This window comes from Pomacea canaliculata, linkage group LG13 (assembly GCF_003073045.1).
Source record: "Pomacea canaliculata isolate SZHN2017 linkage group LG13, ASM307304v1, whole genome shotgun sequence".
Lineage (NCBI taxonomy): Eukaryota > Metazoa > Mollusca > Gastropoda > Architaenioglossa > Ampullariidae > Pomacea > Pomacea canaliculata.
Window position 1 is genome coordinate 22,243,236 of NC_037602.1, and position 15,298 is coordinate 22,258,533.

Here is a 15,298-nt window from a genome sequence, read left to right on the forward strand (position 1 = left end):
CCCTCCCCAAATACCTGTAGGAAAAGAAGCATTAAACAATACTTGAACTGTCAAATGTTTTACTAAATATGGCTATAATAAAATTATGCTTTACTTGCTTATTTATGTTATATAATGGTTCACTCACCTTTTACACTCCCCAGTGATGATGATGTCAGTGGTGGGATGAACAAAGGTCTCCTTCCAAGATTTCAGCCATTCTGGAATAGAAATTCCATCGTGATCTTCCCTGGCCCGTTTTCTTGTTGAAATCTAATATAGCTTGTACCTGTTGGGATACAAGTACCAAACATGCTTACATATCATTATGTCTCCAGACTAATTTCACACGGCTACCAAAAAAATCTCTACTAAAGCTTGGTTGATACTGGTGGGGTCTTGTTTACAGGTTAAATGAATGAATTGTGGTAACAAATAAATAAGAACTTGCACAACCTTAAAAACCTGCGATGTTTTGTTTCTCAGATCTATGGAAAAATGTTGCACTCTAAGACAGAAAGCCCAATGATTTTGTAGGAACTCACCATATTTTCATATTGCTCCATTTTTTTCTCAAGTGCTGCTGGAGCAAAGTGGCATCCTGAGGATGCCATTTCCGAAGCAATCCTCTTCCATACCTCTATTTTCAAGTTGGAATTGCAAATTGCTCCTTATGTTCAGCATAAGTGTCCATGAGGAAAAGTACTGCCCCCTTGGTCCATTGATTTCCCACATTCGTTTCTGTTAAAAATATGAAATCAATTAATCAGGAATAAAAACAGGAAAAATAAAAACCAGAATAACATAGTGATTATGTTTTAGTAAATGCAACAGTATCAGATTCAAACTTAAGCTTTGATTCTAAACATCAAAGAATAGGGTAGTTGTACTATTTTATTCTGTTGGAAGGACAGTTCAATAATGTGCACAATATGTTCATAGCTGGGTTATTTGTGAAAATCATTAAAGCCTTCCATTATAACAGCTCTTCATGGCATTTATAACACTGAAAAATTACCTTTATCACCACCTTCAGCCTTTTCATAACTTGAGATAATAAATTTTGGAACTAGAAAGCAGAAAACTAAAACTTTAAACACACACACAAGAGGCCGGTACACGCGGAGACTGCAGATTGGAGGATACTGTCGGGGCTACAAGTTGTTATAAAATTACTCTCGCTAAACATGTGAATATTTTGTCAACCTTGATAATAGGGTATTTTAAATAGCAATCGTTAAAAGACACCACTTTGTACACGGCCTTAATCGTAAAGCTCGTACTCGGCAAACGCCAATCCGACTACACATTGTCTAAAATTGCTCCCGCTACACAAATAAATATGTTTCCACATAAATAATAGAGTATTTTTATTACTTATCATTAAAAGATACTTACCACTTTGTATCCGGTCCAATACTCCTTTTTAACGGGAGCATCAAAGAAACTCTCATCTGCAAACTTGAAACCGACAACAAAGTCGGCCATTTTGAATAGCAAGCGTAGGACCTCCAAAGGCCGCTAGCTTTGCTACGCTAGGGGTCTAGGTTCGCTAGCTTGTAGGGGCGCGCTCTTTACACTTCCGGCTAGATTGGCTAGCTTCGCTCGATTCGCTACGCCTATGCAACACGTCTCAGGTGTCCTTTCAAAACATCATAAGACCGTGTCGACAGCTTCTCGTATTCACACCGGAAGTTCACTGGACTATGGAGACTCTATGCCCCCACCCCCTCCTTCTTCAAACCGTACCGAAGCCCCGAAAGCTTCATTGCTGTAAGAGTAGACGATGTCGTACATTCCACAAATACCCAGTGCACAGCTCAGCACATGTACATCACAGGAAGCCATGGACAGGACCAGTAGCAAGCCTCACCAGGAGCCAGGGAGGAGGGTCAGACCCCATAGGAGGACACATCTACAGAAAGACATCTACACACAATCAGTAGGAAGACGTACATAGGACTAATGGATGATATTGTCAACAACTTTCCCCATTTCTCTTCTATTCTCACCACCTCCCCAACCCTCTGCTGTTGTTGGTTGTCTTGCTGTGCGTAAAGAGCATCTTTGTGATGGATGCAAAACTTACCATCATCATCGTCGTCGTCGTCAACCATTTTGTTTGAATCAAGTTTTGTTATATTCCTACAGTTCACGTCCTTTAACGTAATTACGTCCTGTCAGCGTTTGCGTTGATTTTAAACCCTCGCGTGTTGACCTTACGGCGGTACCTTCACCTGACGGCGCGCGGTTGTCAGGCTGGACAGTCAGACGCATGCACAGGTACACGTCACGTCAGACACATGCGCAGGTACAGGCAGGCTGCTGAGCCGAAAGCTGCGCGGCAGGTGCAGACGGTGGGGCGAGCTGTGGATGGCGTCTTGTGTGGCTGTTGTTGACGTAGTGTACGTGGTAGACTGAATCAGACCGACGTGTGAGGCTCGCTGTTCACGACATCGCTGGCTTCTCTCTCCAGTTGCTGCGTTCAGGTCACGATTCATCACAAGGTCCGCCTGACAGCGACGACGTTTCTCAGGTCACGTAGCAAGACCTCTCACAACGTGATGACGTCATCAAAACGCCTGCTTGCCACGTGCTGCCCTCTCGAGGATGGTCAAGTGCACGTGTCAGGGTCTGATCTGACGTGCACGTGTGTGCGTGCGTGCAAATGTGTTCATACAGCAGTCAGCTGTCCACGTCAGCTTCTCGTTCAGTCAACACAGCGCCACCTACCGTCAGTGCTGTACTCACCACACCTTTGTGGGTTGTCTCCCTTCCTTTAGCTCTCTAGCGTCTGTCCAGTCCCCCAGTCTGCACTTCCCTGCTCACTCTCTACTTTTTTCCTCCTTTATTTCATTCAGTCATTCGTTCGTTTCCGTATTACCTTTACCTGTATAGGTTGACCTATTATGTACAGCCGGCACTGATGGCAGAGACGGTATGACATGTCACTGACAGACTGGGTGACCAGTGTCAACAGAAATCTTGGCGGAGTGGCAGTCAGCAAGTGTCGGTCAGTGCAGTCTGGTGCTCCATGCAGTGTCACTGCACACCTGACGTTTCCATGATGATATGTGTACAACAGGTGGCTGCCAATGTCTGGCTTTGACATGTGCTTGGCCACAACGGCCACAAGATGGCGACACAGGAGTGGGAGGAGCGGTTGACGAAGTGACTACGTCTTCAGTACGTTCATTTACGTCGTGGGGCTGAGCCAGACATGACTGTCTGTCGTACTATGCGTAGAGTGGTGGCTGTAGCAGACACAAAACCCTGTTTTCGCTGCTTTTTGTTGAGCGAATCGCTAACCTTTGTGGGAGACCGAGGCTAGCAGTAATGACCCTGACCTTTGGCCTAAAAGATGGACGTGAGCTTAGCAACGATGTCAGGCGGCCATCTTTTGACATTGCTGTGAGCGAGTACTCTTATCAGTCTGTGTGTGTGTGCAGCACTGAGGTGGTCAAAGAAACAAAGCGTGTGTATAAGCACGTAGATGCACTTATGTCCGACGTGAGGAAATCGGTAAATTCCTGTCCAAGAACAAATATATAAGCACAATTATAGCAGTCGCAATGCAGCATTCAATGATTCGCTTTATTTTCTCTCCACTGTGTTTCTCTGTTTGTTTGTTTGTTTGTTTGTTTGCAAGTGTACTGAGATGTTTCTAGTGTATTCTATACTCTATGCTGAACATTGAAAACATTTTGCGACTTGTGCGCGCGACAAGGAGGGTCAGCTGTGTGGTGAATAAACAGGGCTTCACGTCCCTCCCAATCTGATTTCCGTCTTCCCAGGGGGAGCTGCTGTCAGCGCTCAGCGAGATTTGATTGTGAGGAATGCAGCATGATTGTGTCCCCTGCTCCCTTGTCCACCCAGCCATCTTGCAGTTTTTTGAGCGTCACGCCCGTGTGATGTCACGTGAGTGTCAGGGGTCACGTTAGTGTCAGTACACAGTGACCCGGTATGCGGCTCAGCTGTATATTGCAATATAATACTGCATATTAACAGGTAGCAGCAATTCAGGGTCACAGTTTATAAGAGAGCAAAGACGTAACACACGTGGCGTCACCACATGTGACGTACCACAAGCGCTGCATCTCCACGACACGTAACTGTATGAAGTCGTTCCTTCCTTGGCGCGTGAGCCTGACGACCGGTATGTGGGTGTTGAGACAGCGGTCGTCAGGTGATGAGGCAGACATTACAATATAAATATGATGTGGAGACATAACAACAAACGAGAGTTTTGGGTAGCACAGACTCACACTCTACTCGCACTTTACTCACACTCGTGAGGTGCTCAGCGCTTACAAGAATGAGACACGGACAGCATAGGAGGGAAGGAAGAATAACTGCTGACGACGAGTAGAAGACAAACAAAGAAAAACACAAAGATGAACAAGTAGCAAGAACTGAGAAACAGCCAGCGAGCAAGTGTGTGAAGGAGGTATACAGGGCAGCCAGCAAGCAAGGAGTGTGTGAAGGAGGTATACAGGGCAGCCAGCAAGCAAGGAGTTGTAGTAATCATGTCTGGATAAAACAAACACAGACAAGATGTTGGTAGCGTGTAGACAGAATGTGACGTATGGCGCTGATCTTGTGTAGCTCATAATAGACAGAGTGACAGACGGCTGTAACTTGTCTATCATAATAGACAGACGGCTGTAACTTGTCTATTATAATAGACAGACTGACAGACGGCTGTAACTTGTCTATCACAATAGACAGACAGACAGCTGTAACTTGTCTATCATAATAGACAGACTGACAGACAGCTGTAACTTGTCTATCAAGGTGACTAGTACCAGGTAGTAGAACCTGACCTGCACTGAGTGCCCTACAAAAGATTGAACGACCCACACTGTATACTTCCTGACCTACAATGATTGAGGGAATGAAGGAAGTTAAAAGTTGTATTGATTGAGACATAACTTTAGTGTCTGGTTGCATTCATTTGTACTTTCACACCACTTTCTGTCTTCTCCCTTTGTTGGTGACAGAAGCCAACAGGTGACGAATCTTTTTTTATGCCGCTGAGGAGAGCTGGTGACAGAGTGAGAGACAGAGAGAGGGAGAGATGGGGGAGTGGGTGACCTCTTGTCGACACACGTACGACACGTACGTTCCAGCTGTACCCGGATGTCAGTACAACGACCACCAGGGTGTGTGTGTGGGTGTAATCAGGTGAACATGTTCCTGACGGAGTTGTCTGCTGATGTCGTGATAGGTTGCGCTGCAGAATACCTGTGACTGGTGTCCCGCACTCTGTGATAGATGTCATGGGGTTAACCGCCTCCAGTGCAGCATGGCAGCCGCTGACACACGACCTCGGACTTGAGCAATACCACGGGGTTAGTGAGTGTGTGGCCTCGTGCTCTTAAGCCAACTTTAATGTGATGTCACGAGAGACAGACACATCCCTCAAATACACAGGGCATCATGGGGAACACACAGTACAGACTGGGGAACACAGTACATACTGGGGAATACATAGTACACACGGGATAACACACATCACACATTGGGGAACACACAAGACCTGAGAGGAAATACAGTCCACAGACACTCACTTATACATGCAGCCTGTGGATGTAAACGGCAAATACATAATGCGCACTCCTAAATAATAAACAAGGCGCCTGCACAGGTGAGAGAGCTTTACCTAGAAACACCTGAGATTATTTCCCACGCGAACCTCCCCGCCATTCCTCTTGAACAATCTGAGAATGGAATACATGATTAGTCCTGCCCTTCCCATCCCTTGCTAATGGACTGTCGACTGTGAGCGAGATAATGGTTTGATCATTGTAAAGTTATGTCCCCTGATCACGGCAGAGTTATGTCCTCTGATCTTGACAAAGTGTCGTCTGCAATCACCAGCGACAGTCTAAGCACACCATTCGTAGTTCTGAGCGTTTATCATGTCACCTTGTGGATCACCATCCACACCTTTTACTCAGGGTGGTGGCAGCAGTCAGCTGACTGTTTATTGTTTGAGGCGAAAAGATCTGGTGATAGGGCTACAAGTCTCAGAAAGCCAAGTCCTCCCCGCTCGGGTCATCTCAAATGTCACGAGAGAAACTTTTTTTTTTAATTCTACAGGAAACTCCGCGTTTCAGATGTGAATTTGAGACTTGTCTGTAAATTGTAGATTGTCCGTGGCTTGCAGGCGAGCGGGAGAAGGTCAGAGGGCACAGTCACTTCCACCCCGGGTCTGACATGTGCGTAGGCAGCGCTTTCTTTGACATTTCGTAACATCACGACAAAGCGATTCTTTCATCATGCTGCTGTGCCAGCGTTTTAAAACAGTTTTTGTGAAACATTGGAAGCAGAAACTTTCAGAGTTTACACTGGGACAAAGTGTTGTGACTAGAGATCACTAGTTGCTGTGGCTACAGACTTCTGAGAACTCGTACGTCACATTGCCCAGAGAATGTGGCAGACGACCAGTCAGCGTGTCTGTCGCCATCAGAGACCCTTGCACTCGCTCTAAGAGTTTGAAAAAGGTTGTTTGCTTTTAAAGCGCATGTGCAGCGAAATGTTCTGTAAAGAACTTTGATTTTTAACCCTAGACACATGTTTATTAGGTTGTTTATTATTATGTTGTTGTAGTTGTTATTTTTATTATTTCAGTTTACAGTTTGTGACACTCAGTCTATCTAAAGGACGATGGGGATTTTTCGAGAACATTTTAAGAAGTGTCCAGTGTTTTTGGCGGAACTGAGTGGAGGCGTCACACCGTGATGTCACGGAGACATTTCGTTCCACATTAAAGGGATTGTCAAGGCAAAATAAAGCTGCTCAGAATGGCGTACACAGTAGGATCCACTTGAATCTCGTCTATTCTCGCGTCTGTTCATGTGGGAAAGGTTGAAGGTTGTGTAGCATGTTGTGTTTAAGAAGAGAAATGACATCCGACTCTTTGGTTTACTTAGACGAAGTCTGGTTCTCCGTCACGTGACCTTATGACATGTGACCAAGACTGCTTACCGTGACACAGACTGTTTTCTATAATTTTTACAGCTGTGAGGTGACAAGTTCACTGTGAAACCTGAATAAACTCACGTGACACCACCGATGACGACGTCAAATCTTCGCAATGACCTCAGACACTTCCTGTACGTCTCTGACTGACGTCACAATGACCTCATACACTTCCTGTACGCTTGAACTGACGTCAGACACTTCCTGTACGTCTCTGACTGACGTCACACCCAGACTGACGTCACACCCAGTCTCGTCTGCTTGACCATCTCGGGAAGCTATGGCGGCTACAGAAAGCAGTAGGTGAAGACAGAAAACAAGAGTACATCAAGAAATGTTTTCTCTGTGATCACATCTATCGATCGAGCGACCTCGGTGAGCACGTGACCAGGCGGGAGGCAGGAGGTGGTGGCAGTGACCCCAGCAAACCACTCACCGCAAACATTCACAGCACGAAACACGTGTAGACAGTCACCTACCGACACAATAAACAAACAACTTGGAGACAAACAAGAATGTCAAGGCCGCTGGTCAGGGGTCAACATGCACGTGCACACAGTGTCGTGAACATGAGTTTGTCTGAACCTGTGTGACAGGAGACACGCTGGTAAATGTCTGTACACGTGTTGTGCACGTTTGTGTTTGTTATAAATATTTATTTGTCTTTTGAGTATTTATGTGTAGTGTGTAAATAAATATCTACAGAGCTTTGTGTGCGTAGTTTGTGTGCACTGGAGTTTTATTTTGTGTTCTGAATATTTATTTATTTTCTTCATTCTTTTAATCTGTATTCGACTGTTTGTATTTTTATTTGCGAGTTTCTTTGTGTGCGCAGGACCCCGAGTAAGGAGCTGGGTACAGGGTGGCTGACATAAAGACTTGTGGGTGCGTTGTGAGCTCGAGCACGTACCTGTGGTCTGTGACGGGGAGGGGCACCTGTCTCACTGGCTAGCCCGTTATTTAATTTAACACAGCAAAGCCTGACTGAGCTTCCTGATCCACAGTCGGTGTCTGGCGATCGGTGAACACCACTCAGTGTGGACATGCAGACGTACACTGAATGAATGCGTGCATGTGTATGATGGTGTGCGTATGTGTGTGTGTGTACGTTTGTGTTGCGTACGTGTGTGCATCAAGGAAGCGCGCACGCCCGTGGCGGCGGGCGAACAGCGACGAGATTGGGTCGATAATAGATAACGCAACAGATGGAACTGCAAGTGCGTGAGCGCGCGCTCGGCGCTGGCTGAGGAGTTTCCCCCCGTGACGTCAGCGTTGACACCGCGGCGACGACGACGACGCTATGTACGGCCATTGCCACTCGGTCGCGCCCTCCCTCGCGTCAACATCTCGCGTCACTCACCACCGCGACTCGCCCTCAGTGCTCGCCCCTGCGCTGTGCTCGCCACAGTGGCTCGCCCTTGGTGCCAGACTTGTGACTGCAGCCCTCGTGTGCGGACCTCAGGACATCGTCTTCACCTTTGGCTGCACTTGTGGAGCTTTGCTGCTGACAGCGGCTTCTGAACATTTGTCGCCCGCTGACACAATACCTGCAAGGTCTGCAACATATTTCTGGAATTAGGAACGATTTCTGGAAACAAAGTGCTGGAACTTTGGGAAGAAAAGATGAGATTTGATTGGTTGAAAAACGTCGGCGATAAATTACCGGCTCCGACAGCGAGAGACAAATGCAGACACAAGCGAGGAAATATTACACCAGGATTTTAAAATGATGATTAAGAAAAGTAGTTGTTAGTTGTTTGGAGGTGATAGGAATTAAACTACCCGTGGCTCTACTTGTTTCAGCATTCCACCGTCAGGCTCGTGCTAGAGGCTCGCGAGGCAGGCGAGGGGAACATCTTGTGGGGAACATCGACTCCAAATTCAGGAATCTGCAAAAAGTGCTTCTCTGTGGGATTGTGTTGAGCACTATTTTGAGAAAGCCTTTCAGGCAGCAAGGGATCCTAAATAAAGTTAAGTCTCAAAATACCCGACATGCGAGTCCCGTTACAAGCCTGGCGCTGCTGGCCACCTCGCCACTAACGACGTTTTACGAGACTCACATCGGCCGTGGACGCCGAGCTGGTCGTCGTGGAAACCGCGGCAAAGACCTGCGCCACCCGTGAACCGGCGCCCACGTGCACGAGGCTCATTGCTGACCTCGCTCCCGCGTGTCGGGGGAGCTAATCCTCTCGCTCACACATGCAGAGTAGTCGCCCGTGGGCAGAACGAGAGAGGAAATTACGTAACGACTCGTTGTGCTTCACAGCACATTGCTTGTGAACAGACAGCGCGTGGCAGTGAACAGCCAGCACCTCGTCCAAGGTAAGCCTGCTTTGAGTCCTTGCTTGGTGTTTGTTTATTTGTTTGTTTATGCTGACGTGTTACATGTCGACACTTGTTCTGTGTTTCTCTCTCACTCAATCAATAACAGACATGTCTGTTTGTCCCCAGCGGTAATACTGTCTTCCATTACTTACCCTGAATACCCATAATGATTCTTGAAGTCTGCTTCAATACGTCCGTCGGTGCAAGTGATGTAGCACCTGGCCGATGATCGTGAGGTCAGAGGTCGTAAGGCCATCCGGTCAGAGTACATCAGGTGCCAGCGTACTTTCTGTATTTTTGTATTTCTTGTAAATTTTCAACTTCCAGTGCTTTTCGAATTTGTAAAACTGCTTTCGCTGTTTGATTTGAAAGCTGCTGAAGGATCAGTCTGATGACTCGGGTATCAATCGACTGACGCGAGTCTCAACCTGTCGTATGTCACCCTCGTTTACGTGACTGTACGAGTGTCCAATGGCTGACATCAAGTTCTGTCACAGCACGAGGTCCTTCAGTAGCTTTGTACTAGTGTCCAGCAATGTTTTGGTCAAGCCCTCGTGATATTTAGTCTGGTCAGTGGGGTGGCGCCCGAGTGGTACATTGCGACTACCCGGTCATCCTCCTTTGGCAGACGACAATGCTTCATCTCGTCCTGTCCGGTCACAAGTTTGCTTTTTCTCGAACAAATTCTCGTTTTATTGAAGACTTGTAATTTATCTCATCATAATTTTCTCCACTTCCATCATTTGCAAATGTAACAGTTTCTCGTCGTGAATGAGCGTGTATCAGCAGCGTGGACTGAAACTGTTTGATGTCTTGTGAACGGGTGTGCGCGGCCTGTGTGTGATGACCTCTTGCCGGCCATCTGTGGACAGACGTGTGTGGGTGGACGGCTGGCTGTCTGCCGAGACCAACACTTAGCCTCTTGCCGTTCTCCGCTGCTAGTCTCGGCGAGCCGTAACAATGACTGAGACTAAACCGGAAGCTTTATACACATCTGTCTCGTAATACAAGTTAGCGCTGTGTGGTGTGTGTGCGCGCATGCCGGACATGAGCGGAAGTTTCCATGGTAGTGCAGTCCCTTACTCAGCTGGTCACAGAACCGATGGACGCAGTTGCCTCAAGTGACACTCGCCTGGTGGCGGCTTTAAATCGCAGCTGCCGACACTTGTCTCTTTGTGTTATGTGTGTGTGTGTGAGTGAGTGCATTTGAATATTTAAGTATGTGTGTGTGTGTGTTTTGCGTGTTTGTCAGAGCGGTATCACTCCTGTAGAGCCCGTTGCGATATATATGACATATATTATAATTATCTGATTAACCTAAGTGCTGAAGCATGTTGTGATAATCTGCTTGAAGCTGTCTGCGGCCTGCTAACACCTTTGAAGTGATGCTTACGTTGTTGTGGTTTGTAAACAAATATGTAAACACTAATTAATGTGTAAGATCTGCTAATTGAAGGGCTCATAATTGGATGAGTTAGTTGCTAGGTAACAAAGATGTGGAAACAAGATAGTTTTCGCTGATTTCCAGTACTTGTTAGACACGAGTTGAGGGACTTGACGTTGATACACATGCAGGGTGGGTGGTGCACGTGTCTGTCGGATATTCATTCCTCCAAGTGTCTGAGTATTTACAGGGCGAGACAGTATTTTGTTGTTACGGGTATTTCTAGGAGAGAACAAAATACAGATAAATATTTATCCAAGGTAGGTCTGGCCTGCGAGTCAGAGAATGCTAAGACATTGGAGTTTGGGGCAGAGGGTGAGACCTTAACACCCGGGGTGGGATGAGTGGCAAAGGGGTGTATGATAATAGCGGGTGGGTGGTAGGCAGACGGGTGTGACTGTTACATGCTGTGTTCGCCTGCTGTACTGTGGTGTGGTGCTGTGTGCTGTGTGGTGCTGTGCGGTGCTGTGCGGTGCTGTGTGGTGCTGTGGTGCTGTGTGGTGCTGTGCGGTGCTACACTGACAGCTGCGACAGACGTGCCGCTGCACACAGCACCGGGCCCCGGGGTGAGCCGCCATGGCTGTGCCGACATTGCTGTGGTTAGCTCCTCCATCGCAACGGCTTCTCTTTGTCGCTGAGTAGTACTCACGCCAGTCTTCAGTGCACAGTCCTCCTCCCACATTGTGTGATCTTGAGATTAGTGTCTGCTGTCATCACCCTGCATCCACGCTATCGTTACATCAGTGTGTGTGTGTGCTCGTGTGTGTGTGATGTTTAGCATAACACTTGGTGCGTGCTCACCCACAGATAGTCATTGTGTATACCTGTGTATGTGTGTGTGTGAAGAGAGAGACAGAGACCAATGGCGGCACAGACTAAAACCAAAGCACTAGTCTGTCCTGTGTGGCGGGGGACACAACATGTTAGCCTTATAACGGCCAACTCCTCATGACCGCCATATTTGCTGAAACCAACAAGAGGCGAAATGTCAAACAGTTCCACACAGGACCGACTGACGGGCCTCAGAGTGTGAGGGGAGGGGGATAAGGAGGGAGGGGGACAAAACAACACGAGAGCATGGACGTGGAGTGGAGGTGGGGGAGTGAAGAACTTGATAATGATAGTGATAATGATAGTGATAATGATAATGTCCTCTGGATGTGACTTAAATACGATGTCTCGCACTCTGTGACACGACACCTTCACGTGCAGTTATTATGTACTTTATTTTCTGTACACAGACATCAGGGTCACGTGCTGGCCATGGGTGGGGTGGGAGGACGGGAATGGGGTACATAATCAATGTGGTATATGGTCTTCATCTCCATCGTCGGAACTGATTTTTCTCCGTTTGCTCTGTAACCTGCTGTCACAAAATGGTCGTGTCGCCAGCTGCCGTAAAGTGTTCGCACACAGCTGTCGTGAAGTGTTCACATACAGCTGTCGTGAAGTGTTCACACACAGCTGTCGTCAAGCCTAGCGCTTGCTTGTCGTCGCAGACACTTCCATGGAGTTTCTCGATAATACAAGTGCTCGCGTTGTTTAAAATAGCTTTCATCACATCGTATTTCTCAACGATAAATGTGATATTTGATGACAACGATCGATGAGAAACCCATTTACAACCAGCATGGCGGTCAGATGGCACACAGTTGTTCGCTTAAATCAAGTAGACAATGTGAACTTGAAAGTGGTAGTAAAGTTTATTACATTTAATGGCGATTTCAATTTCAAAACAGAAGAATAATGAACTGCATCAGAGGCTGCGAGTAAGATTTACAACTAACCTGCAGCAAGAAAGTAAACCTTACAAAACAAGGGTTTAGTTGTATGTGAGCGGAGTTCTATTCAAGTAAATGTCTTGTCATAAACCTCTCGATTGACTATGATGTTCCAAAGCAAAGTTACACAGCGCCGCCAGATGCACATAAAGGGAGACAAGCAGGAGATAGAAAGCACTTAACAACCAACCTCAGGCCAAAGCAAATGACAAACCCTTGACAAAAATGATTTTTCATGTTTATGCTGATTGATTGACTCAAAATGCAAACAATCAGCAATCAGGCCGACAAACCACCACGCCACGCGCTGACATGACAAAGGGAGAGAACTGCAGGCCAGAGTTGTCTGCGCAAGGACCAGAAGGTCATGGCGGAGCTGTCAAAGGCACCCGGCGCTGATCAAAGCAGTAAAAGTGATAACATTGCCAACAGGAAGCTGTAATTGTGCAAAAACATTTGTTTTCATCAGCCAGCCGCTCAGAGAGACGAGCTAATGAGGCTCGAGCTCAGTTCATTTCGCTTGATTACAAACTGTCCTCCACCTGATGTCATTGATTACAGGTGCCATCATTCATAGCGGTCTGTCGACTGTTCACAAGAAAGCCACATCAGCATATATCATACATCAGCATGCCTGCGTGCACACGCCAACTTACCTTGAGGTATACTGCTCGGCCTTGCCCCCCTCTTGTGCACGTGTGTTGTCATCGGTATTTACAGCTGTCTTGTCAGTGTTTACAGGTGTCTTGTCAGTATTTACAGGTGTCTTGTTGTCAGTATTTACAGTATTTACAGGCGTCTTGCCAGTATTTACAGCTGTCTTGTTGTCAGTATTTACAGCTGTCTTGTCAGTATTTACAGGTGTCTTGTTGTCAGTATTTACAGTATTTACATGTGTCTTGTCAGTATTTACAGGTGTCTTGTTGTCAGTATTTACATGTTAGCCAACCAGTCAATGAATGACCATTGGTCAACCGTCAAATGGATAGAAATCCCACAAGAATAAATGATAGTAAAATATTACAGCCTGCAGGGCTTCTGCTTACGCAAAAAATTGCGTACAGTACGCATTAAAAGTTTGGAGGACCCCTTCAATTTTCGTCAATGGGTTCCCCTTCAAATATGGGCGAAGAAAAGGGACCCCTTAAAAATCTGAAGAAGGGGTCCATGGGACCGGAAAGAATTTAGCCTTAGCAGAAGCGCTGGGTCACAGCTAAAATGATACACGTACACAACACGAAATAATCTCACGGATGAAATGATGGATGGATAAATGAGTGGTGAAGGGAAAGAGGCGCCAGCGAGCCTTTCTCTACTGTGTAGTCGTTGTCGTGACCATGTACCCATGCTGCAGGCCACACCCCGCCTGTGACTGTCTGAAGGGAGCACGAGAGACCAGAGTGAAGGCTGGGTGTGTGGAGACTTCACTCACAGACAAAACACTTAAGTCAGCGACAGATAACTCTCCTTCTCTTACCCTGGCGAGGGACAACCCCGCCTTTTGCGAAATTTGAGTTGTTTCCCGCGGAACACGAGCTTGTCAAGAGGATATGACGAGAGAGAGGGGGAGAGGGGGAGGCTGACTACATTTTTGTGACGAGGCTCAGTTCACATCCTGCTGTTCTGACAACAACGAGCAGGAGGGACACCAGGCGGCGTGATGCAGTGACAGCAGACTGCAAGAAACGTGAAGGGGAGGTTATTTATGTTCCCAAAAACCTACATTCATGAGATTTAATTAACATTCCAACCTGACATAGAGTTGTCCTTTCTTGAATGGACTTTGTGGGGGCAGCACCAACGGTGGCGTCATGGCGTCTGTCCAATATGGCGGCCTGCACGTGGCTTGTGCCATTAGTGCCAACACTAAGCTTACTGACATTGTGCCATTAGTGCCAACACTAAGCTTACTGACATTGTGCCATTAGTGCCAACACTAAGTTTACTGACATTGTGCCATTAGTGCCAACACTAAGCTTACTGACATTGTGCCATTAGTGCCAACACTAAGCTTACTGACATTGTGCCATTAGTGCCAACACTAAGCTTACTGACATTGTGCCATTAGTGCCAACACTAAGCTCGCTAACCTTGTGCCAGCTGTACAGTGGAGGTCATTGTCACGTGCCAGAGACTCCACTGAGTGCATCATACTTTGTAATAATTAGCTTCAAGTTGTGTTGTGGAGACAACTATGGCAGTTAGTCATGCAGTGGGGTTGGGGGTGGGGGGTAGGATTACTAGCAGCATCCCCAGGGAGGTGACCTGCAGAAAATAATGCTCATCTTCTTGGTTTCGGCTTCAGTCACGTGACAGGCATCGTCAGGCAGGAAACCGCCTGGGGACGAGAAAGAAATGCGAGTTCATCAGAATGTTCATTCATTATTTTTTGACGATTCCATTTTTTCTACTTTTAAGATCGATCTGAAGAAACGGCTGCTTGAAAAAGTTTGTCTCTTCAGCTTGTGTCTCCCACTAGAAGGCGATTTGTTCAGGTTGGCATCGGCAAGAGTATTTGTACTTGACTAAAGCTGCTATCGTTCCTCTCAAAGGTTTTGTGATGTGTTGTTTTCACAACAACAACAATGAGAGTACACAAGTTCTTATCGGGAGACAGGACAAAACAGAGGCTTTGCTTTGTGACAAAATAATTAAAATATTAATAAATCAATTTTATAAACACTGGATCCAACTTCTCTTGCAGTAACCTAAAATATTTCAACACCGAGCTTGGAGGGTCTTTGTCCTTCACTGCAACCTTTGCTCTGTCTGGATGTTGTTTACA

At 46.6% G+C, this 15,298-nt stretch overlaps 1 protein-coding gene across 2 annotated transcripts in view; it reads left to right on the forward strand.

Moving 5' to 3' along the window:
• The first annotated feature begins 7,814 nt into the window (after positions 1–7,814).
• The window catches only part of LOC112554094 (C2 calcium-dependent domain-containing protein 4C-like), a 37,343-nt gene continuing 29,859 nt past the window's right edge, over positions 7,815–15,298 (forward strand). The window contains exons 1-2 of one of the 2 annotated variants that reach the window (XM_025221695.1): positions 7,815–8,517; positions 8,767–9,285. The gene's annotated coding sequence lies outside the window, so the exon portion shown is untranslated. Of the gene's footprint in view, positions 9,286–15,298 lie in introns of both variants that reach the window. The other variant, XM_025221694.1, reaches the window with a different exon arrangement.